Source organism: Pieris rapae, chromosome 11 (assembly GCF_905147795.1).
Source record: "Pieris rapae chromosome 11, ilPieRapa1.1, whole genome shotgun sequence".
NCBI classification, from domain to species: Eukaryota; Metazoa; Arthropoda; class Insecta; order Lepidoptera; family Pieridae; genus Pieris; species Pieris rapae.
Window position 1 is genome coordinate 5,359,481 of NC_059519.1, and position 25,831 is coordinate 5,385,311.

Genomic DNA, 25,831 nt, shown 5'->3' on the forward strand with positions numbered 1-25,831 from the left:
ATTTGTAATTAATAACAATACGAGAATGATTTAAATTCTGTAGTTGTAGTGTAGTTCTACATAATATTTCATATATATATGAATATATAAAAGAAATTGTATGCCCCACGTTTAAGATTCCATTCCATCTTTCCTTAAATATGCATATTATAATTGTTAAACAATATATATTTAATTCCTTAATTGATATTATATATACGCAAATGAGGACGATTATAACTCACAGTATCAAATGTTAAAAAAAATAGAAATTTAAATTTCTTCCTGGTATCAAAATCGAAGCGCCAAAATGAATAAACTTGATTGCACCATAGCTGTAAGTCGGGCGACCCTGCGCTCCACTCTGATGTTTCGCTGGGCTTCGCCGCAGTCTATATTTTACTTACGAGCGGAGCACACGCTTCATAAAACATAATCTGTGAAAAAACACGTGTTGATACTCCGTGGACTGTGTGTAGTGAGTGAAGTGAAATTTTGGAGGGAAATTATTAGAAAATATTGTCGTAAGTCCACGTTAATTAATTAGTAAATTTAAATTGATTATTTTGTTGTATAGCTAAGGCGACCCTTTTATTTAAAAAGGCTGAATCTTTGAAAAGATTAAGTGCACTTATTCAACTTATTCATTACTTAATAAAGTCACGTACAAGGCTAAGAGAAATTCCAACTTGTAGCATACTTATGACTGCAATTTTTCTTTTGTATTCGTTTATTTCTAATAAAAGGTAATTCGACCTACTGTTTCAGTACAAAGAATTTTAATTCTTAACATAACATTATACAAGACCATCTCTAGTAGTAAATATTTTAAATATAAAGGAAGGAATCAATGAAAAAAGGAAACATTCTGTGAACGAAATTGTACAATAAAATAAAATTTGTTACTTTATTTTTCCAATTTTCCTTCTTGTTTTCTATACAATTATTCTATACATTAGTTATTATTGCGTACTAAAATATTATATACTTAAACCTGAATCTTTTATATGATGTTCATTATAAATTCTTTTTGTCATTATATCGTTAATTAAATTTTAAAAATGCTTTGATTAATAATTGCTATAATGTTAAGATAGCGATAACTTACATTAAAAACTAAGCTCATTATAAATATTACCTGACTTAAATAAAACTACCGAATTTCGAAGAAACAGAGAAATATGAAACCTTTTTTTAAGTCTTTTTTGGCAGAATTTTAAAATTTCTGGGCATCCCAATACCATAGAATTCTATTTTCAAAATAGATTTCTCGGTGCTTCTTTTCTCAAAGAAATTAGAAATCTTTCACCAAGAAAGACTTTTCGTTGGTATTCATAGTTCAGGAGTTAATCAACATGTCACAAATTTGCTCCTGCGTTGATTCTAATTACAATCTAATTTAAAGTTTGGTTTAGTTAAACGTAATTAAGCCATACCTGTAACTTGTAACTGTCACAAAAGTAACTCAATCATGAATAAACCATATTTTCCATTATTTTGGGCTCACATTGACAGGGTAATCGATGACATTACAACTACCTATTTATTTTAATGATTAAATAAAATTTGTTTAAAATATTATATGTATAATAAGGTAATGTAGCCAATAATGTCGCCGTTACAGTTACAGTTACAGTAACATTAAGAGAGAGTGGTTCTAAGCATGACGAAAATACATACATACACAACATAGTGTCAGTGTAAAATTAATTAATTCATATTAATTATTGTGTTATTTAAGAACATAATTAAATTGCTTGAGAGAAATATATAATTTTTAAATTTTGACTTTTACCGATTAGTGTAATAACCGTGTACAAATTTTAAACATATTTTATTATACGCTACGTTGTCTGCGAGTATTTCAATAAAGTTTTCTCTAAAATCTATCTATTACTAACTTAGAAATATACACTGCTAATCTATTACTAACTTTAGCAGTGTATATTTCTATCTTCAGTTCAGTTATAGAAACTATCTCTTTGTTTCTGGATATTAATTAGTATGAACGATTGTAGCTTGAGCTATCTATCCTAGTATTATATATTCTTATGCAAATTCAAATCTTCGACTTTGTTTAAAAAAATATTTTAATATTATCTATGGTTTAAAATGCAGCGTTATTTGAAAATCTATTTTATTTAATTTTGAAGTATAATAACGTTATCGGTGTATTTGTTTGTTACATGTTTGATTTAGTACAAATGTACTTTTATTTGACAAGGATTTATCTAGCTATATTATTCTTTGTCGGCATCGACACACAGATAATAGTTGTTTGAATTAAGATTAACTATAAGTATATAAATACACATATATTAAACAAGCGATGTGTATTTATTTACAGTTTTTTTTTATAGAACAGGGGGCAAACGGGCAGGAGGCTCACCTGATGTTTATCTTTAAGCCATGATGATATGCAACGTTATATTATAGTTGTTAGTTAACAAACACCTATAACATAGAGGTTTTAGTGTTTTGTTTCTAAGTTAAATGGGTGCTGAATTAACTATAGCAATGTTCAACGAAGAATGAATCAACGAATGAGATGCAGATAATGTTTGCCTTTCGCAAGATTAGGCATGAAATAGTTAACATCACATTTGTATCAACTATATTATAAAACCTATCATCTTAGCTTATCGCTTATTATAATCTCACTGGAGCGGTTTATCTTAACAAAGGTAAATATTTACTCGTATTAAGGGTTTTCCGTAAACGTCTTTTGGCTTTACGATTTGATTATTTTAAATGTTTTTCCTGTCTCTTATACAGTGGAATAGAGTGTTTCATAAAGCTGTCTTTAGTAGTAGATTAATAAAGATGATTAACAACTCGTTTTAACGAAATACATACATACACAGTCATAAAAAATAAACTTGTTAAAAGGATCAATTATTTCATTACATAATTTGTCAGCCAGAACCAGTCAAAAGCGAAAACTGTCCAAATTTGGGTTGATAATTTGTTAAGGCAATTATAGTTTGTATGCACGACTCTTTTGTACGTATGCTTATACTTAAACTCATCATAAATGGAGTTCAAGTGGATTCTTTGGTGTAGTTTTTTTAAGATGTGAATCCATGAAATCTATTCACTAGTTTTGTATTTATCATTAACTCGAGTATAGAAAACGTAGACACAAATCGATTAATACGTTTATCCTTAAACAGAACGAGCTTGTTACGTCTTCATACTACGTTCGTTTTTGCTCATATCCCTTCCTTAACCATTACCGTTACTACTTCCTTAACGGGCTGTGAGGCTTACAAAAGCCGTTATCGCTAAGCCCAAACCTTTTTACTCTACACATGTTCTACAAACAGAGCATTATATTGAATGGGATAGGATATAAAATCCACACCTTCACTTTGTAGTAAGGTTCTCTTGGATTTGACACATCTATTAGAAAAAAATTCGTTTAAATATATTTGAATTAAAGTCCTATATCGGGTAGAGGACATACAGTACATCTGCCCTTTGACTTCATTCAAGTTTCTTTCGACTTTGAAATGCTGCTTCGTTACCATTCGTTTTGCGGGACCCGTTTAAATCTATTTAAAATATCATAGTGCTATTTTCATTTTTGTCGTTTTCAACAGTAGAAAGGCAGTTAAAAAAGAAAGTTTAGAAATGGCAAAAATGTGATTTTCCCTCTATATTATCTCTAATTTAAGGGATTTGACGCAATATACAATTTGTGAAATAGGCACACATTACATAACTATGTAATATGTATATGTTTAATTCTGTTCATACACGCATACTAACAGTTACCGATATATATATATGTATAAAATATGTTAGAACACTCAGCACTTTACGTTCTTACGATGAAGGTTGTAATATATTACTGCAAAAAGGTCACTTTGGAGTCGAGTGAAGATGTTGGAGAATGGAACATCAATCATCTACTGACCGGTGATATACATTACTTACACATGTAACTTCATACAATTTTTGATCTTTTATGTAGCTACATATCTTAATATATATATTTCTTGTGTGCGTGTGTATGTGACTGAACTCCTCCTAAACGACTGGACCAATTTTGATGAAATTTTTTGTGTGTGTTCGTGGAGATTCGAGAATGGTTTAGATTCACAATTTTGTCCGCTGGACAATGTTTTTTTTAATTAATTAGTAGTTGTTGATTTTGGAATGTTTTACATTGGATCCGACAGACGGCGCTACCATCGCACTGTCAAATTTTAAATAATATTCGAATTTTAATTTTAGTCTGTCCCGACAGTTAGCGCTGCGATCAAATTAAAAAAAAGTTTTGTTATCATTGTGTTATTGTAGACCATGTGCTGGATCGTTAGATATTGTCATAACATTTGAATAATAATTTTCATCAAAATGGTCCAGAATGTTTTAGCTTATTAAAAAAAGTTTGAAATTTTCAAATTAAAGACGTATAGACAGGACAACGTCTGTCGGATCCGCTAGTTTTAATAGAAATATTTAAATAGGCTTTTTGAGAAGATTTAGAAAATCACGTCAGAATTTTTAGTTACGTATAGAACATACTCAAATTGTTTTTTTCCCTTCAAAATTAAACATTTGTAATTTTATATCCCGCCGTTACATTTCTCAAGATGGCACAAGTATATAACGTACCTTACTGTATATATGAAAAATTATATTTTTAATTACAAATAACTCTCAATAAAACAATATTTTCCATACTTTCAAATAACCTTTTGGGAATTATAAAACCCCTTAGATAAAGAATATAAATTGTTTAAAATTGAATTGAATACAGCGGCTGTTTCGATGAACAATGATTAATTAAAGAAGGGCTCAAATGAATAAAGAATCTCTGAACAAAACAATAAGATAAATTAGAAATAACGTCATTGAATATTGACAATATCCGCTAAGTGTTTGTCTTCTCTTTTGCCTTTATTCTCAGTAGATTAGTGTTTATTCCTAGCTACAAAAGCTAAGCTATAAGCTAAACCACGCTTCATAAAGTAAAATGTATTTTAGCTTTTGCTTGGATCTATGGTGAACGGCTGTTAGGTAGACTGTTTTAGTCCAAGTAATATTTAAAATTACAGTCCACGTTGCTTTGAGTGCGACATGAGCCACCAGTTAAATCCTGTCTGCAATACGATGAAAGGGAATACTTTGGTTGACTACACTTCGGTTTCATACTAAAAGCGAAACGAACGAAACGATCGTAATCCTTTCGCGTGTCTGTGATTGGACTAGACACTTGTGATTAATCAGAATTATTTATTTATTTATATATACATTCTAAAACAATGTGTATGCCTAAAAAATACAAGGAAATATGACATCACAAATTTAACACACTTACACATGCACATTAATTAATTAATTAATTAAGCGAATTGAGCAATCATTTTATTGCTATATATTTTTTACCCAGTGCCAAACTTTACTTTTTAACATAGTAAGATTAATAGAAATAATCTTGTAATACTAACATACTAGTTTTTTGTTACTTCCTGCTTTATAAAAAACCACTTCAGGGCTAAATGGAAAGTCATATAAATGAAAATGATTTATTTATAAAATATAACTAGTTGCGTTATCAAATGTTGAACTGACCTTAAAAAAACGTTTCGTTTACGATTCAAGGGCTGATATTCATATATATATAAACATATATGTTTTAGCGTGTAAGCACATTGTATAAGACAATATTTACTTTATATTAAATTCATGTATACCATATTAATCTCTCAAACATGGTTTTGCTATTACAAGCAATACCATTAGTACAAGATTACGATGCTATGATATTGTTAATAATTTGCTGAGTCAGCTTCCCTACGTTAGCTACGAGAGGTTATATGCCAAGCTCTGCTACGGTTTGACAAATTATTTAATTCTGTTGTTGTAACTAAAAGCTTTAGTTCACAACTACATGATTATCTTAATATATATAAATCTCCTATCACGATGTTTGTCCGCGATGGACTCCTAAACTACTTAACAGATTTTAAATTAAATTTGCACACTGTGAGCAGTCTGGTCTGACTTAAGAGATAGGATAGCTTAGATCTTTCATTATAGTCGTAATTTTATTTTATTGCAAATTTTTTATTTTTTATTTGATACAATTCTAACAGATAGCGCTGTGTTAAAAGTCCCAATGTTACCCATAAGCTATCTATCTACCTTTCACTTCAGTTCTCCTACAGTTTCCCTTGAATAGCTTATAATATAACAAAAGCCTTAGCACAGCAACGTTTGGCCGAGTCTGCTAGGATTTTATAAATTGTATTCGAGTATGTCCTGTAGGAACGCGATAAACTTAAAAAAATCTAAACAGATTATTGTACAGATTTCACCAATATGAAGTTCCTGAGGAAGCTTAAGGTGTGTAAATAGTTATCATTTTGTATGAATTGAATGAAATATTTATTGTGGAAGTGGTGGCAAAATGCCACGTGAGTGAAGCTGCGGGCGAAGGTACTTTAAAAATAAATTCCTAAAGGCACCGTAACATGCACATATATAGGAAACATTTTATATATTTGTACGGACTGTGGCACTTTTAGTACTAAAGCAAAAACTATTTTCTTAATGTTATTGTAATCCAGTGGCACTACAACCCTGTATGGTTGTTTATCTTCGATTTGATCTGTTTCTTTGATAATTTTCTCTCTCAATAGATACTTAGGTGATCGGCCTTCTGTGCATTCTACATGTCGTCGATTTTTCAATTATATACATAACAATCCTCACTAGCTTAAGCCTCGGCGAAACTTGGTCTTTTGTTGAAGCCATTTCACTGGTGATAATCACAAACTAGAATACACAGATGCGTTTCAGTTTATTATCATATGAATAGTTGTTCTTAATAGAACCAATTTTTCTTTTAATAAAATTTAATGAGGGTCATGAACCCTCATCGCAAAAATATTTTAACTGGGCTGATACGCGCATTGTTAATGAGTCGTTGTTGAGCTTTAGTTGGGTAAAGTAAGATGCAGTTTTATATATTATACTGTTTTTATTCATTTCTTGCCTATGGTTACGTCCTCTCTTATTGTAAGGCAAGGTGCAGCATCAGTCTAACCTCTTTTTGTTCCCAAACTAACAATTTCTCCACGTCCTTACGGCTGACGTCATTGTGTGCCTTTCGTCCTTATAAGTCGCAGCATCTTGAGATATGTACTCAGGACTTAATTTAGTATAAGATTACGTATCGACGGCCACCGAACCGTTCTGTGTGATACAATAGTAGTTAATAAAAAATGTGTGGCACTCGGGGACTGCCGCGGTAAAGCTATTGCATAGCATTTTTTATCAACTTATATATTATTTATTTAGTTTTTATTTATGCAGTATTTTTTTACTTTGTATATTAAATCAATCTACCACTCTATCAAACTATGTCACCGATCTCGTCAGAGAGATGTGAATACGCAGTAAGCGTTATGTCCCGCTCTAACGCATATTGGCCGCACCTATATTTCGTCATCGTGTGTTAGGTTTTTTTCGTTACGGAATTTCTTGATTCGCCGCGCTCAAAGCCCGCGATAAAATCTATGCAATAGCTTAAAATATATATTTATAAAAGGTTTTGGTAACCCAGCGAAAGTTATATAGTATATAAATGATTCGCATAAACTCACAAGCCAAAATAGACACTTATTATCATGCTATAACTATATATCTATAGACTATTTTACATTCGACACCGCACAAATATAACATCAGCATAACATTGAAAACCATGGACAATTCAATTAATCTTGAAACGTGCCCGTGCATGAAACTCTAAATTCGCGCTGGTTTAATAAAAATTAAAATGCGTAACCCTAATTATAGCTCACAGTTTAGCCAGATAACGTCAAGAATCGAACAATAGTGATTGAAAAGACATGAAGCCACGAGCGGAATTGATTCCGAACACCGGAAACCCATTACCGTGTAACTGCCGTTAAAGGCTCATACTGCTTTCCGTACGTGGGTTCCAACTACGCAAAGTGTTATTTTGCACCTTAATAGGAATATAATCGAGTCCACTTATTCACTATAACTTAATCAGTCTAACAAAAGATAGGTTATTTTCAGTCTATCGTTTTAAATAGATTTCTTTGCCTTAACATAATTTAATTGTAAGGAGACAAAAACAAAAAAAAATTCTCACTCTATTGATTAATTAATTAAAAGATTAAGAAATTAAGTAATTGAAAGAGTGAAACTGATTAGTTTTTTTTTAAATATGAGGTAAAAATCTTAGGCAACCTGCCAAGTACAAAACCAAAACGAATATCCTTGTAATTAGAAATTATTACCTACTTTCTATTCAGATTAACACAATTTGCGTAATAGCAGTCAAGATTTTTGAATCTGTGTTCACCTCACACACGCCGTTGACATTTTTGGATCTTATACCGCTTTCATCACGATTTAACATCGCGTGCATAAAGACCATAAAATCCATTTGTGCACAGCCGGGTATTCAACCTACCATCTTAGAGGTGAATATCGCATATTGAAGACAATCGCAACTACAAGATCCTAAGAATGGAGCCCTAGAGGAAAGAAGCCCTAAGTTGGAAATGGTCTTAAGCTATTATGACGACGAATTTGAGTAACTAATTTAGCATATCGCGAAACAAAGCGTAATTGTATGCCTCATAATGTATGTCTAATTACTGCCAATTAGTGTTGAATTTCTGCCAATCCTAGAACACAAGGCGAATTCAAATTTCTATTTGAATCATGTTATGAACTCAGTTAATACACTTGAATAATTGCCTGCCAGACAACAGTATATAATTTACGATGAATTGCTAATTTATGTAATATATTTAATAGATAATTTATATCACTATAGAAAAATACACACACAACGCCAAAGAATCAAGCCACTCGGAGAGGGATTGGTCGTCAACGATTCGGTCCGCTATTTGCTGAATACGGAAAAGTGGAAAGAGCTGGTACTAGGGAGGATCTTAGCTGGAAAAGGTCAGAATCAAGCAAGAATATTATGCAGACGAATTATAACAAGAATTATAAGAAGAATATTATGAATAACATATATATGTACATGTGGGTACAGTAAGTTTGGATTTTATTTACTATGTACTGTCGGGATTTTTTAAATAAAACTATAAAAATAAAATCCTTAATAATAAATACATTTGAGAGAAAAGGTAGTCCCCTACTAAAAATATTTAAGACAGATCTTAGTACAGAAAATTTATATAGCGTAGTCATTTGTTTAAACAAAATATTATCATTTAACAAATATCATCTATGTACACGTCATAGTAATAAAAACTATATAAACGTTAGTTAGTTATTAAATATTTGATAATTATGCTCATTTAACTGATATTATTATACGTGGAAATCCAAATAAATCAGTATTAACAGGTCTTTTATAACAATCATATCTTCATAATTAACATTGATTCGCCGAAAATATTAATATAGTGTATGTATTTGTATTAAGAGAAATATTAAAGTGTTTTAAAAAGATATATGCTGTTATATTAGTTCTCCTGTTTCGCTATAGTGTCAACTGGAGGTCTATTGATAAAAAGAAGTAATAGTAATCATATTTCTGTATTTTTCTAAAAGACTATAGGACTAACACTGCCTTACTTAATATTTTGAGAAATATAGGAATTTCGAAGTGAGGCAATGTTAGTCCAGTGTCTAACCCATTACTAGCAGATTAACTGCGTTTTAACTCCGGTTGTACAAGTCTCGAAGAAGAAAGTCGTGAGGAAATATGTGCACGGACAGCTTATTACCTAAACTTGAAATATCAATAAAAATATTTAAACTAGAATATATGTTCATAGACCAAGTGCTCCTTGTAATTAACCAAGTAATTATTCACCAATATCATGCTGTTTTCAGCGAGAAATATTGGCTCATAACATTACGCTACTACAAGGGCGGAGCTTCAGTGATAAATGTTGCAAAAACGGGAAACAATTTATCTATTAAACAATATATTTATTTAAAAAAAAATATATATTAAACAATAATCCATTGCGTGCGCTCCGCAAATGATTAAAGTTATGCTAAATATAATATAATAAAAATGTTCCAATTAACAAGATTGCGAAACTATTTTAGGGCAGAATTTTAAGATTGATTGCCTCACAACCTAAAAAGGTAAGGCAAAGTGGCATTTGGTAAAAAAATTATGTACATAAGAATACATTATTTATTAAGGATCTAGATCAATTTGGGTTTTTCATCAAAGAAAATGCTTTTGGTATCATTTGATTTTTAATAATATCTCAGGAGATTACAAACAACTCTGCGACTATATATCAGTCTAATACCACGCGTGCATTATTATATTAATGCTTATTTTAATGCTTGAGAAACTATGGGAAGTTCCAAGTATTTAATGAACACGGACAATCATCATTAAATATTTGAAATGCCAAAAATAATAGATTATACAAAACCAAGATATGCCAGGAAACTATGCAAACAAAAATATTTTTCATAAATTAAAAAAAAAATTGCAATGAATATTTCTATTTCATATCTATAAAAAACTCCAGGGCACAACTGAATGAACTCATTGATACAGACCGGGCGTTGATTTCAATTGAAACCTTCACCCACGTTGAATGAAGTAATTTTTATTTATAGATATAATTGAATGCGATTGTTAAGATTCCCTAGTATTAAAACTGATGAAATTCAATTAAATGCTAAATGCGAGTTTTCTTTAAATCTAATTTTAATTGAGTCATGAACATTTCACTAAAAGACGAAAAGCGTAGAAAAGAAATGAAAGGGCGTAATAAGTATGATACAACTATTTTAATTCCGATCAATTAAATTAACAAAAAATCATCTGATGAAGTAGTCACTCCTACTTATTTAAAATATTGGTATAATTGACGTACAACCATTTTTGAAACGCGGTTTATTAATCGAAGAGCGGTTCGAATCGTTAATGACCAATCACTTTCCGAGCGGCTTGATTTCTCAGCACTTCTTCTATCGCATTTATCGTGATGGTTGAAAAAAAAATACGTTTATTTTGGAACATAGGATCATAATGATATCACTTATTCCACGTCATTAAATTCGAGCCTGTTGTTCACAGGAGTTGTTCGGATTAATACCAACAGATGAGTTTGTCGGATGTTAGCGCATAGAATAGCATACATATAGGGTTTACAGATGTTGCTTTCCTCGCTAAATGAATAAGCAACCTCGCTCGCGCAATACAGCAATGAAGTGCTCTAGTATTAAGAGTCCTTGACCGCAGGAACAAATTCTAAATATTTTTTATATCGTATTATATACAGCATAGATTAAGATTTTGTTGTAAGTTATTAAATATGTTATCTGTAATAATTTGTGTTTAGTTTCATAAATATTGCTTTGACATATTGCATAATAGATTTATGAGAAACAAAATAAACTCAGTCATTTATTAAATTGAAAGAGTAATTGGATTTTTCCAATATTTTCAGGAATTTGTCTCCAACGATCCTTACTGTTACCAAAATACTTTTAATATAGAATTATATTTTATATCAGAATACTATGGGCATCTATATATTACCTATTTATAGTCGCATATTATGTAATCTTATACCCTATATACTATTACCCACGCACGCGTGCCCACGCAGTCAGCTTTCCTTTAATTTATCCTAGTCTATACAAACCAGCGCAAGCATGATCATTGACGTCTAGTACTCGTAAACTATTTAATAATAAATTATATTTTTTTGGCTGCTATCTACTGATGCAATATGTAACATGATTGGGTTGCAATCTATTTATAAAATTAAATATCTTGTTTAATGTGTTTAACGTTTGATTATTTAAAATATTGGTATACGTGACGTACAACCATCGTTAAAACGCGGTTTATTAATCGAAGAGCGGTTCGAATCCTCAATGACCAATCCCTTTCCGAGCGGCTTGATCTCTCAGCACTTCTTCTACCTCATTTACGATGGAGGGTTTTCAGAGAAGATGTTCGGATTAATACCTACAGATGAGTTTGATTATCGGATGTCGGGGCAAAATACAAAATGCCACCCGCATCACCTAGACATCCGTCGTTCCTATGTGGAACCAGCTCTCGCAGTCGCGACCCTCGGGCATCGAGAGTGTCATGGGCGTAATCACTTAAAATCCCGTAAGCACGAGCTTGCACGTTTTCTCCATGTTCTATGAAAAAAAATGTATAAGATTATGTATTTTGAATTTAAAACTAAAACTTAATTGATAATTTTACCCAAAACCTTTCTGTACCTGTGACATATTGATAGGGTTGACAGTGTTTAAAATAAACATTTTTATAATTGTCTGGTGTTATCAAATTACAAAATTGTAATCTCGATTTTTACATCCAACCGTGAATTAAAAACTCACGCTAGGTTTACGTAAATAACGTTTACGTTACGTTTATTCCACATCGTAGGGTCCGAAGTAATTGAAGGGTTGACTCCAGGTGTGTGGTTTATCAAAGAGTTGTATCGATTGACAGACCCTAGTTTATTTTCGTAATGGTAAGCCGTATAGCCTTCCAAGAAAGCACAAATAACTTTTATAAAAATAACATATTTTTATTCAAAATGAAATAAAGGTTACATATCTGAACTATTTGCGTGAAATTGTATGACTTATAAATTTCTTTGCTTTTGGAATAGAGACTTGGGTACACAATTTGCCTTATAATACTATTTAATAACGTGTCTCTTTTCTTCTAGTTATTCTTCTATCGTCTGTAGAACTTTAATTGTCGGATATGGTTAACTGATTTCAGGTTATTTCCAAAACTAATCCAAATGCTAATCGATATTTCAAACTCTTTCGCAGTCGCATTACCCTTCCACACTCTAACGTTACGAAGCCATGAATTTTATTCCCTCTACCAACACGGTATTTACACTGGAAGTTACCCATTATAATTAATTGAAGGAACTGGTAGAGGTCATGGCGCAACACGTGGCCCAGATAAGCAAATTCCCGTTGTTTGACGTTCTGCATAAGTTTTTTCAACATTGAAATTCGATTAAGAACACTCTCGTTAGAGATCTTCTGGATTCAGCCTATACGAAGCATTCGACGATTAAACTACATATATATATGTCCAAGCTTCACATATGTTATTATATGTTATTAACAACTCACGTGGATATAGTATTCAACCCTTTTCACGGTACATATAAATTTTATACGTAAAAGTAATGAGTCTTAGTTTTTGCAAAATCAATCCTTTACTTATATTGGTATAATAACTCAGCAGTAACTTTACAATGAAATAACAAGCCGATGAAAAATTTGCGTACTTTGAAACATTCTTTGGAAACGAAATTATCTTATCTTATATACTCTGCAGTTGCCAAAGTATTATCGAACTTTGTAATGATGTCGGAAAAGTAAGCTTTGCACTTTTCTTTAATGTTTTGCAAGAGGAGTTTATTTATGGCATATATACATTTACGCTATCTTCGTCGTTCCTGGCACAGGTAACCTGGTGGTCTTGGATACAATTCCCTTGCGTTAAAATATTTTCAGTTTGATAGGATCTTACGTCTAAACAATGTCCTATAGATTTACATAGAGATACATATTCTTTCCCAACCTATGTGACTTAAAGGTAAAAAAAGGGTCAATGGCAATGAATTTAAATATTCGAAAATGTCTGACAGTGCAGGCTATTTTAAACTGAGTTTTCAGATTTTTACGACTGTCCATGAACAGTGATTATATCTCTTATATATTTAAAAAAATAGTAATTATTATTTGTTTGTGTCGACTATCCCAAGTAAATAAAATAAGTTGGACACGATTTGAAGTTTGCTTTAATGTCATTCACCCTACATTAAAGGCTCATATTAAAATGCCAATATTGTAAAAGTTATATATTACAGATTTAGTATTTTAGATATTCAAAAACATTATAACGATATGAAATTATTTTGTGAAAATATGATTTAATTTATTTATTCTTATGTGATAATCTTTATGAATAATGTTGTAACTGGCATAAAATTATTAGGCTTTGAATAGTTTAAGACATTAGAATTATTTGTATACATTTTGGCTCGATCAGGCTTACAGGAACAAGTTTAACCAAAACTTCCTATGAAATATGAAAATGAATGACAATTGACAACCCAAAATAATCTTGACTGCGATAAGTGATATCTTTCGGGCCACCAGTAAATAATTAACTATACAGATCAGAACATATCAGATGAAAATGTTGAAGATATACGTACACAGCAATATTAAAGGACAACATGTAAAATAAGACAAAGACATAAATTCCGACTATCAGGTTTAAATAGAGAGATAGAAGTTTGCTTACGAAGGAGCAACATAGTACAGAGCATAGAGCAAATATCATATAGAGTATCTTATATCAAAGCAGTCATGTTTCAGTTGTATGATTTTTAGTTAACTAGTATAAGATAATATTTTAACTTTAGCTATTTACCAGCTAGAGGGACTTTCGTGGCGGGAAAACTAAAAAGCAATTAAAGTTCTGAAAAAGTCGTGTAGTAAGTCCTATGATATTTTGTAAACTACAAAGATTACATTTAACAATGTAAAATTAGTAAAAAAATCAATACATAGTTATATCGTTTAGCTTCTAAAGTGAATCATGCCAAGCCCTGAACTAAATCTACTAAAGACAAAGTCATATGAAAATTTAATTTACTTCGGATCAGCATTTCGCCTAAGTTTGAGCAGTAAATCAAGTGTTTATGTCGCAGCGTAACTTTACGATGTCATACGCTGCGTTTACAGCCTGGATTATCATAAACTTATAGAGGTTTTATTAATATATACAATACTATAATGTAGAAAGTTCAAATTGTAAGTCTTTAAAGTTATGTTATAAATAAAGCCCTCTACTCAATAAATTGGGTCTTCATGACCCAATTTGAACCCATGAACCTTATTTCTGGGTAACTGGCTTCATTAATTAGGCAAGTATACCTGTTCTGTTCCAAAGAGTTGTTTTGATTATGTTTTGTTTTACTTAGCTCGATCTGGCGATGTCTCTGTTGCGTACTAAGCTAACGGTGCTCTCTCAATTATTATATTCATAAGTATTATATATAACCTGACCACATACAAACAAGAGGAAAAACCTTTTCGTTCATAAAAACATTAATGACAACATTCCGTGTAGGTTCCCTTATTAAAATTGGATATTAGAGTATATTATAGAAAGTGTAAGTATACGGTCATATTATTTAATACCAGCCAGCAGTTAATTTTTTTCAAGTTTTCAGAAATTAGCTTTTAAATCATAAATAGTTTAATAACGAGTATTTCAAGCACTTTTAATAGTTTCAGATTAATACATAATTAATGAATGGTTACAAGTATGACAAGAGAGACATAATGGTCTCTGGTAATAAATTAAAAGTGAATATTGATTATTCAAATATAGGTCGCTGTTTATTTTAAAACAAAATATTCAGGGGTTTGACTGATAATGATTAAGAAGTCAAATGGCTACGATGTGGTCCAGTATATTTCAATATATTAGGTGAAACGTTTTAGACACACTCGGAAATTATCGCTTCCGTGTCCCAGTTATTCCTTTCCATACCGATATTGATATTGTTAGGTACTCTATTAACGCGGGTATATATAAATTAAATATGTTAGATAATAATAAATAAAATCATTTATTTCAGACCAATTAATAAATCCATAGTAAAACTTATAACTATGTTAGTAAAATTATTTTAATGTTAATGTTTATCCCATTATATAGTTTTCGATAGCTTGTTTTTAATTGGTAGTCGAAAGTCTAGATCTTAAAGTATCTAAGTTCTGGGTGAGTAAGCTTTATTGAGCAAGACTCCTGTCGACAGTTACATACGAAATGTTTGGATACCATTCAGAAAACTCACATATAATCGCTAGACACCGATATTAATTCAACCGTATAGAATCTATATGCTTTCCTATTAAAAATATAACCAATACTATATTGTGTCTGCTTAGTGTGAATATTATACATTTAATATTAACAAAACTAATTTAAGCTTCCCGCTAACCATGAACGTATTCGAAACGTCAATAACAAATTTGTGCGGTTTAATTTTATCAATACTTTACTTTAGACTTATGTATTAGAATTTATTTTATCCGTTCTTGAAAGTAAGTTATAATAAAAAGAGAAGGTAAATGAATTTGTTTGTAAAATCCTTTGATTGTTGAGAAGTCGTAGAATGGCATTGCTCTTCTTAGGCATTTCTCTGCTTTAGTTTCGAAAACAGAAACGGTTTTTGATAAATTCAAATGTCTTCAAAAGATGAATTATATCGAAATGGGTACATTTAATAAAAACAAAACAGAATTTCTAAATTACGGTAACCAAAATCACTAAAGTATTTTGATCTTTTGAAATTTAATGAAGCCTTTATCTGAAATAGTTATAAATGAGTGGTTTGGGGTGAAATTTAAAACTAATAGCGTGGGAGATTAATTTTCAGTTTCTGAAATTCTTTGCAATATCTTGTAGGCAAGTATTCACTTATTTGCTAGAAATGTCTTAAAAATATTTATAAATTATGTCTTAAGAAGTTTGTATTTATATTCTTCATTTATTGTTGATATTGCTTTAAAAACAACTAGATACCTACAGTTTCGGTTACGTTATTTGTCGTGATATCGAATTTGCCTTTTTAGTTCATTTGCAACCTTTGCGCGTCGTGCGGAAGCAATATTACTTACGATGATCGTTTCTTATATTCATTTTAAATAACAATATCATACACGTACAAAGTAGTGTATTAGTGCCAACGGCGGATCCAGGGGGGAAGGTCATGGGGGTCATGGCCCCCCCTGAGCTGGTTCCAGGACTTAGGTGGAGCACTAATTGAATATAATGATTTTATTTCAATATTTTGTCACCATCCAGAGTTTATGTAACTACATAAATTCAATATTTAATTAATTTAATATAATATAATAGATTATAGTATGTCACATTTCTCAACCGTAAGAATTTAGTTTCTGACCAATAGGCACAAATTTAGTTTTCTTTCTATGTGCTCAATTAACACTCGTTTGTACGATGAACGAAAACATAATGAGGAAACCAGAATGTGTAGGATCTAAAAATTGACGGCGCGTATCAGGCGCAGACAACCTACTTAATTAACCGAAAAATATTATCACTAAAGACATACAAGAATGTAAGGCCAAGGAGGTTTTAGTGTGACTGTTTTATTTAACATTTTAATATGTTTCTTGTATAACGATACTGCATAAGTATATGCAAGTTCACAAGTCTTAATATATAATACCAGTTAATTATAAATGATTTCACTTTTATATGAGATGGACCTGTAATATCGGTGGTATTAAAATGTTGAATTAATCCCTTTTATAATTTCCTGTAGAAAAAAGGGCGACATAAAGGAAGCGCTTACACGATAAATTTATCATTTAATGTTAACGTTAGATATGATATTTTTTTCGTTTGGTTAGAGACCAATTCAGTGGAAGAATGACAGACTCCCTTTTCGTTTATCTGAATGAAGAAACAAAACTTCATAAGGTCCTTTCAAAGGGAAATGATTTCAGAATTAAAACTTCCAAACTAGAATTGCAAACGACAGAAATTCACTGAATCTTGGCAGCCATTTTAATCTTGATTAGGGCTGATTCATCTTTCTTTTAGATCGGAGTTTGGCATTGCGCTGAATAGTAATTCATAATAAAGGTAACATTTTAACTTTCACTGGCTGCGAATAATGACGTGTATGTGTATACGTAATGTTAAATAATAACAGCCACTAAACCTCCACTGATACATGTTTTGCCATTGGTATAATTGTTATCCGCGAAGATTAAGCGGGTAAATATTGTGGATTATGTTTACTTATTATACAAAATTATTGCATTTCGAATTGTTTACCAAACCTATTTTTAAAAGAAAAAGTATCAAATATTTATTTTCTCCTTTTACTAGAAAGATTACTATTTTAAACAATTATACTTTTTCAACAATCTGTGTGTTATCGTTTATTGAGTTAGTACAATTTATTCTACAGAAATTGGTAGATAGCAAGAATAGAAATATAACTAAATGTAATTCTATATTAATGATCTAATTAGTTGGATATATTCATTGCCGATTAAAATATCGTTTCCTTTTACCAAGAGACGTTTTAGGTTATTTGTAATTCATGATAAAAAATGTAATTACGGGAGGACAATGAAGATCGAAGGGTCCAAAGGGAAGTGAGCCTGTCTAACAAAGAACGTGTAATTCTTTCGATCAGAAATTATATTATATATATATAATCTTGTTGTTGACTTGAAAGATACGTTCTTCTATAAGTTTTATGCACTTGTTAACAAAGATGTTAACTTAATCACTCATGCACACTTAAAACTGTCATTATAAAAGTTACTGTATTTTATTTGACACTTTAGTATTATACATAGATCAAAGATAAATATTCTGAGGTTGCCATCCATTATCGAAATCAATTTCCGTTCTTAAAACGAACAACAAAGTTAATTTAGCTTAAAAAGTTACAAAATTTTGTTTGTAAACAGCTACCAAAAATGGTATAATGAAAATATGTCTTCTTATATTTATTGGTTGAATTCATTAGTCATTTAAGCGAGGTTATAATTAAATTTACAATGATATTAACCAACACAGTAATATAAATAATTAAAAAATGATTTAAAAAATAACACTTTCAAAAATTTGGCCATGTAGCATATAATTAATGCTGGCAGCGTTTTCACAGTGGGGCCGTGGGGTTCAGGACAGGAGCTAGATTTAAGTAAGTGCCTGGTAGTTAGTACCGGTTATCCCAGAACTAGTGCTTCCGTCGATCAAAGAATAAGTATCGCAATACAATAGGATAAATAATTTATTACGTCGGATAAATTTGAAATTATGTTTAAACAATTATAAGTTTACAATAATACATAACTTCAATCCGTTAAAAAAGTGTTTTCTTTAAATGTGTAAAAGTTATGTTAATAAAAGATTGGAAAATTTAAAAAAGGAAATGCATTTTATGTACACTGCCTGAGGGACCAAACTTTATACATTTGTTTTAATTTTCTATTTATAATTTTATAAACTATTATTATCATAATTTAGGTGTTTAGTTTACTAAAGTTTTGTAAACTACAAGCTAAAATTTCAATTTCACATTTGCAATCACGATAACGTAATGAAAGCAATAGAATTGAAATGGCTCGAAGACGGAATAATATAAGATAATCTAAAAGTCATTAAGAAAGGACCTTTATCCCATCGGAAATCTTATTCAATGACGCGAACGAAACGTTTATTATCCAGTCTAGATCATATTTTATGTTTACTGATGCAAATTCAATACTAAATTATTTGCTGCTAAATATTTTGATGAATAAATATTGTATGCATTGTTTTCAGCTTTGCGGTGTTTTAATAAATATGTATGCAGTATATTGTTTTATTTTACCATAAATTATACCAGACCAGTTTTATTGGCAGTCATATATTAATAACCAACATATACATATAAAATAACAGAAATCTGGGGTTCGTATTAAGAACAGCTTGTAGCTTTGATCAAAATCTTATACAACGCGCTAGTGAGAAGTCACTTGGAGTGCAACGCAATGGTGTGGGCCCCATATGAGGCTAAATACAGTCTCATGTTAGAGCGAGTACAAAATAAATTCACTCGCAACCTCTACAAGAAACTGTATGGAGTGTATCCTTTGTATCCGCTTATGTACCCGACCCTATTTGTTCTGGGTATGGTGGGATACGATATACGAAATATCAAATAGAAAGAGAGTGAAGTGACAATTCCGTTGACGATTATTCATCGCTTGCTTAACGTACTTTTCTGGCAGTCACTGTACTACGTCCTATGTTCGAATTACGACGTTTTCCTCGTTCTATATGTATGATTACCTTTGCACAAATTGCCATATTATTAGTATATGCCGCAGTAAAAAATATCTAAATACTTACCATTTAGTAACAAAATATAATCAACCATTATTAAAATCAAAGGATAACTATTCTATTCAGTTATTTTTTTAACTGAAATACCTAAACTTAAACTACAATTATTAAAATAATTTCCCTAATATTATAATCCAAACGTACGTTTGCCACACAAGTGTAGACAGTTGCAAAGCTTTTTAGGAAAATGTTTTTGAACGTTTCAATGCTATTTATGTGCATTTTGAAATGTGGTGACCAGATTACAGGCTTTGTAGAGGAAGTATGTTATACTGTTTCCAAAACCTAAGTGTTTTATCCTCGGCTAGTCAGAGTGGTACACGGACCTCGGACGCTCTACTTTCTCTGTCGCACCTATCATGTGGCTAAAACTCTAAAAGTTTTTAGCCTGGCAACAGTACTTTAAGTACGATTTTTCGCAGAAAAGTATGTATGACTGATTTTGAAATAAAATAATCTAAAATTTAAGATAACTTTCGATAAGTTAGCAGATCGATGGAGTCACCTATTTAAACTTACCTGTTTACACCTGCTTGCCAGGTAGTTTTACACTGAAATGAGTAGGCAAGCATACCTAGGCATATTCTGTGTATCAAAAACTATCAGTCAAATAAATTTCATTTGGTGATGAAAAAAAAATCGATAAAAGTTAATTTAATTAAAAAATAGCCATGACCACTTTTCGATGGGCAAGCAATTATAGGCATATTTGTTTATAAAAAATATTTGATGAAAAATACGTCTCATCTGGTTATCAGATCGGTGAAGGACGACCTCCCACGGGCTCTCAGACCAATACGAAAATCTATACGCCTTCAGAGATCGTGGGTCAAAAATATTATTGTATATGTCTTTTATATGATAATATGTACATGAAACAATAATACTTCACATAGATTTATTCATGTCATATTTGCTACTCTTTAGGTATATTAAAAATCTACCGAAACACACATACAGAGAATAAAATATCTAAATCATACTAGCAAATTCCATCATGTTCAGTGTTGCTCCGAGTGAGTTTATTCAATGAAAAACTGCTTCAATAGAAGGGACATTAGGTGAATGTAGCTAATGTTCTTTCCGATAAAGCTCTTTGCCGTAAAAACTACACCACACTGCATACTAATGAAAGCTATATAACATCTTACATAACAACAACTGTGGAAATAAACATTTGTATTTTCTCATTGCAATTGCAAGAGAATATCGTAGAAATTATCCCCGATATTCTCTTGAGTTGAACATTTATAATTCCGACATTACAAAGATGTTTTTAATTAAAATAGATCTTTGCATACTTATGTCGCATCTCCTGTGATTCGCCAAACATTGTCACAGATTCGGAACTTTTGTCATGCCAACGTTGCAGACGTTAATTATAATATATTATTTATATCTAAATTAAGTTTGTATAAGGGTTAATGACGCATTCCGTCGCTTGTCTCTTGAATTAACATTTTTCTAAAAAAGGTTATCTGACGAAAGTGTGGATCCCAAAAAAAATTACATAATACAAGTCTGTAGATGTTTACAAACTTTAGCCTTTTTTTGTTATTTTTATTCGCTTTCCAGCGATGTTGCGAAGAAAAAAAAATGTTAATTTCTGTTTGAATTAGAGATCAGTAAGTTTGTAGAATATAATAATTTTAATTTTTCGAAATACTTTATTTGTGCGTTTGAATTATTTTATTTAAATTGTGAATATTACGTGATTTCTATTCTAAGTTTGAAGAAATTTAATCAATACAGTTTTAACGCAAATCTAGACAAACCTGTCTTCGGGTCGAATGAAAAAAAACAAACACAGAGTACATCGAACCATTTTGATTATTTATGATCTTTTATTTTCCACGGGCAGAAAAATGTAGCTAATAGTACGAGTATCTCGCTGTTTAACAAAAAAAATCACGTATAAGTAATAAAAATAAGTTTGACTTTTATTTTTATATATAGACATTTTTTCATTTTACCTGAAACTTTTTTAACTGTAGCTATAGTGAAATAATACGGAAATTTAATTTACCTTATTTACATCAAATCCTACATTGAGAGGTTTCCAACCGCAACAGAAATTTTTAATTAGCGGTTTTCGTGAAAGGCGGAATTCTTTATCCCCGGACCGGCTGGGTCAATCGCGTAACACTTTATACTTCAACGGGTATCTGATAAAAGAGTTCTTTTACAAAGCTATAGTAGGTATTTGGTTTTTCAATTAGAGTGTTAGATTGACGCGTTGATACTTACAACACTGAATTTTTTTATAAATGGCCACTTAGAAACATTGCTAAGGAAAAGAATTTTTGAATTTCAATTTTAGAACTTTTTGGTAACCTAATGTAGTATATTGAATTCATTAGTCATTTGTTTTTGTGAATTGGCGGCAAATAAAACTAAAAAACTAACACTCTTGTTACACGTAAAAATGAACCTAACGCGAGAAAATTTCCGGTCAATGATTTATTATGACTGTCGTTGTGGGCTGCGATTAACATTTCTTAATGATACCCCATCTTGTGCGACTATTTACAATTGGTTTAACGAATTTTAGCGTGAACGTAGCAATCTCAATGATGATCCGCGTTAGAGACGTCCTTTAACAGCGACTGCAGGAGAAAACATCAGTGCTGTGCGACGCAGAAGTTACGGAAAATAGATGATTGCCATTCTTCATTCCTTGCTCGGAAAGATCATTTCGCGACAGTTGTGCTAGAAGATGGAAGGACAGTTATTGCAAACTGGTATGTCAATCGCTGTTTGCCTGTTGTCTTGGAAAAAAATCGACTTCAGCGCCGTCGAAGAATTATCCTCCTGCACCACGACATTGCTTCAGCGCCCTTCGCAAAACGGGCTGTTCAATATTTGAGTTTGGCAGGAGTCCACCGCCATCCGCCACACAGTCCTGACCTGGCACCCTGCGACTTTCATTTATTACCAAGAACTAAAGATCAAATTCGAGGTATTCCCTTTATTAGCCCAGAAGATGCGGTGAAATCGTAGGAAAATCCATCCATTGAATGCGACGCTGTGTAGAGAGGAATTGACATTACTTTGAAAAAACAATAAAAGTATTGGCAATTTTCTAGTTAAAGCGGTTTTTCATTTTCCAAACATTTTCAGTTTTACCTAGATCAAATATTGTGAAATCGTAAATACGTCGCAAAAGGTGATATTAATTTGTGTGATGTTATTAATTATAAGTTAAATTAACCTGAAATATAATAAATATAATTTTCGCGTATTTCGGCATATAATAGTAATCATGTGTGAAATGTTATAATTAATTGAATTCTACTTGAATAAGAAAATATTGTTTCTGAATTCCTTAAAAAACATAAATTATTATAAATTAATTGAAACTTCACTAATGATTTCAGGTACAGGTTTACATATTATTGAGTTTAGGTATTTGACGTTATGAATTCTACATAACATACATTATACTACTGTTGTTCTTGAATTCGTGTATGCGGTGATATTATTTGTTTCTACTACGAACATGGTTTAATGGTCGGATAAGGAGCTGCCTTATAAACGTTGTGTAAAGGAAAAAAACTTGGCGATTAAAAAGAGTGGCGGAGAGTTTATTGTCAATATTTCTTTTTTTGACGTTCATAAGTGTACAGTATGTTACCTATATGAATAAATGATTTTTGAATTAGAATTTGTGTTGCTTAAGATTTTTTGTGAAAATTAGTTTTGAGAAAGTGGTTGATGATATTCTGTCTGAGATGATGTCTGAAAGATAGTGTTGGACGAAGAAAGGGCGTTGGTGGGCTCATATTATGTAGATTTGAGTGGTGTACGATTTGGTATCGTCAATGCTTGTTTACAAGAATCATATTGCCATTAAGTATAGTTGTGTAACCGTTAGAAGTTTTGTTTAAATTTTTAAATCCAAAATATGGTCTAGTCTGGTTCTACTACAAAACCAATTTTGACTCACAATTTATAAAGAATGTAAAAGTTCAGTAATATAAAACATATTCTGGTGGCTTTATCAAATATAATAAGTTATTCTCGAAAGTTGTTGGGCGTATGATGGGTAATACATTCCGAGAAAACTTATTTTCGTAAGTCATGAGAAATGATTTATTTGCACGTCAAAGTATCTTTCTGATATTTGAACCATTTACATGAATGGAGCAAAGACCAAAGTTCACGCGGGCGGTACTTTTTCTATACCTATAAAACATAATGAATTAATTAACAAAATAAGACTGATACGGGCTCTGGTTTTCCCTATCTTCCTGTATGGAGTAGAAACGTGGACCATCCTGGCTCGAGAACGACAAAGAATCGATGCCTTTGAGATGTGGTGCTGGCGGCGAATGCTCAGAATACCGTGGACTGCGAAGCGCACCAACACATCAATCCTGACCCAACTTCGCATACGAACTCGCTTGTCTACCGTATGCCTACAGCGAATCGTATCGTATTTCGGCCACACAATGCGCAAAGGCGATGAGAACTTGGAGAAGCTGATCGTGGTTGGTAACACAGAAGGCAAAAGATCACGTGGCCGTTCACCAACCAGATGGACCGATCAAGTGAAAGACTCATCGTCTTCAAAGCTATACAATGTTATAAGAGAAGCGCTGGACAGAAACCGGTGGAAGCAGATAGTCCGCGCTAAATGTTTCGTTGCTGACCACGACGCTCAGAAATGAGCTGCCGACTAAAGAGAGATAAAACATAAATTGTATTTGATTCGTACTTTTCATAGTGACGCTTATATCAACCTAAAATTGTTATTATTTCTGTGGAGATCAACACCAAAACCTTCAGGCACTTTACATTTGCTTAAACCTTTTATCTCAATTTAGACCATATATACTAATATAATATGTTATTTGAGGTTATCTGCTTTCTGTGCCTGACACACGCCGACGACTATTTTGATCTATGGTATGCTGGTTTCCTCACGATTTATTCGTTCTGTGCTTATATACAAAGAAGATCCAATAGTGCAAAGCCCGGGAATAACCCTTCGACCTCAGGCATGAGAGCCGCATTAAAATAAATGTCTAAGTAACAAATTCCATTTATTTGATTTGACATGATGATTTGATTCAAAGATACCTGGGCCAATAGCGAAATGGTATGGCATAATCTTATTAGACTACTTAAAATACCAAAATAGGTTATTTTACTTGTCATATTTTTGTGTATACCTAGGTACCACTAAATGTTTAGAAAATGAAAAACGGCTTAATGTAGAGAATTGCCAATACTTGTATTGTTTTTCGAAGTAATCTCCGTTCCTATCTACACATCGTTGCATTCGATGGAACCACTGAAAAAATCAGTGCGCCCATTCCTCCTTTTTCTTCCTCTCTGGCATTTTCGTACACTTTCACCGCATCCTTAGGGCTCTTGAGAATAAATGAAAGTCTTAGGTCACCAGGTCAGGACTGTATGGCGGATAATTCATTATCTCGACATTAACTGTAGTCAAATATTCAACAGTCCGTTTTTGGAGTGCGCTGAAGCATTACAACCTCAATTACTGAAAATCTTGACGCTTTATAATCATCATCATCTTTATAATAAACAGTGAGACCCTGCAATCCGTTTTGGTATATATTTTTCCTCTATAACTCAAAAAAATAAATTGGACGTCTGTATGTACGTAGCAATATTACTGACGTTTTTAAAGCTATATCATGTACCTACATATTTTTATTTTTTATTTAAAGAACGTTTTGACATAGTGTTGACTTTCTTTTGGGTACTCTATAATGCTTTTTTATTTCTTTATAACTTAAATAATAAAGAAATAAAAAAGCAGAACATGGAAGTGCAATGTCATTCTGAATATTTTAATTTTCTTATTTATAGTAAATAAAACACTGTAACTTGGTTTTTTTGTATTTATTTCATCTCCGTATC

The 25,831-nt window shown here is 31.6% G+C and overlaps 1 protein-coding gene across 1 annotated transcript in view; it reads left to right on the plus strand.

Moving 5' to 3' along the window:
- The first annotated feature begins 381 nt into the window (after positions 1–381).
- Positions 382–25,831, plus strand: part of LOC110998938 (octopamine receptor beta-1R) — a 42,444-nt gene continuing 16,994 nt past the window's right edge. Inside the window, exon 1 of the mRNA XM_022267752.2 lies at positions 382–503. The gene's annotated coding sequence lies outside the window, so the exon portion shown is untranslated. The remainder of the gene's footprint in view (positions 504–25,831) is intronic.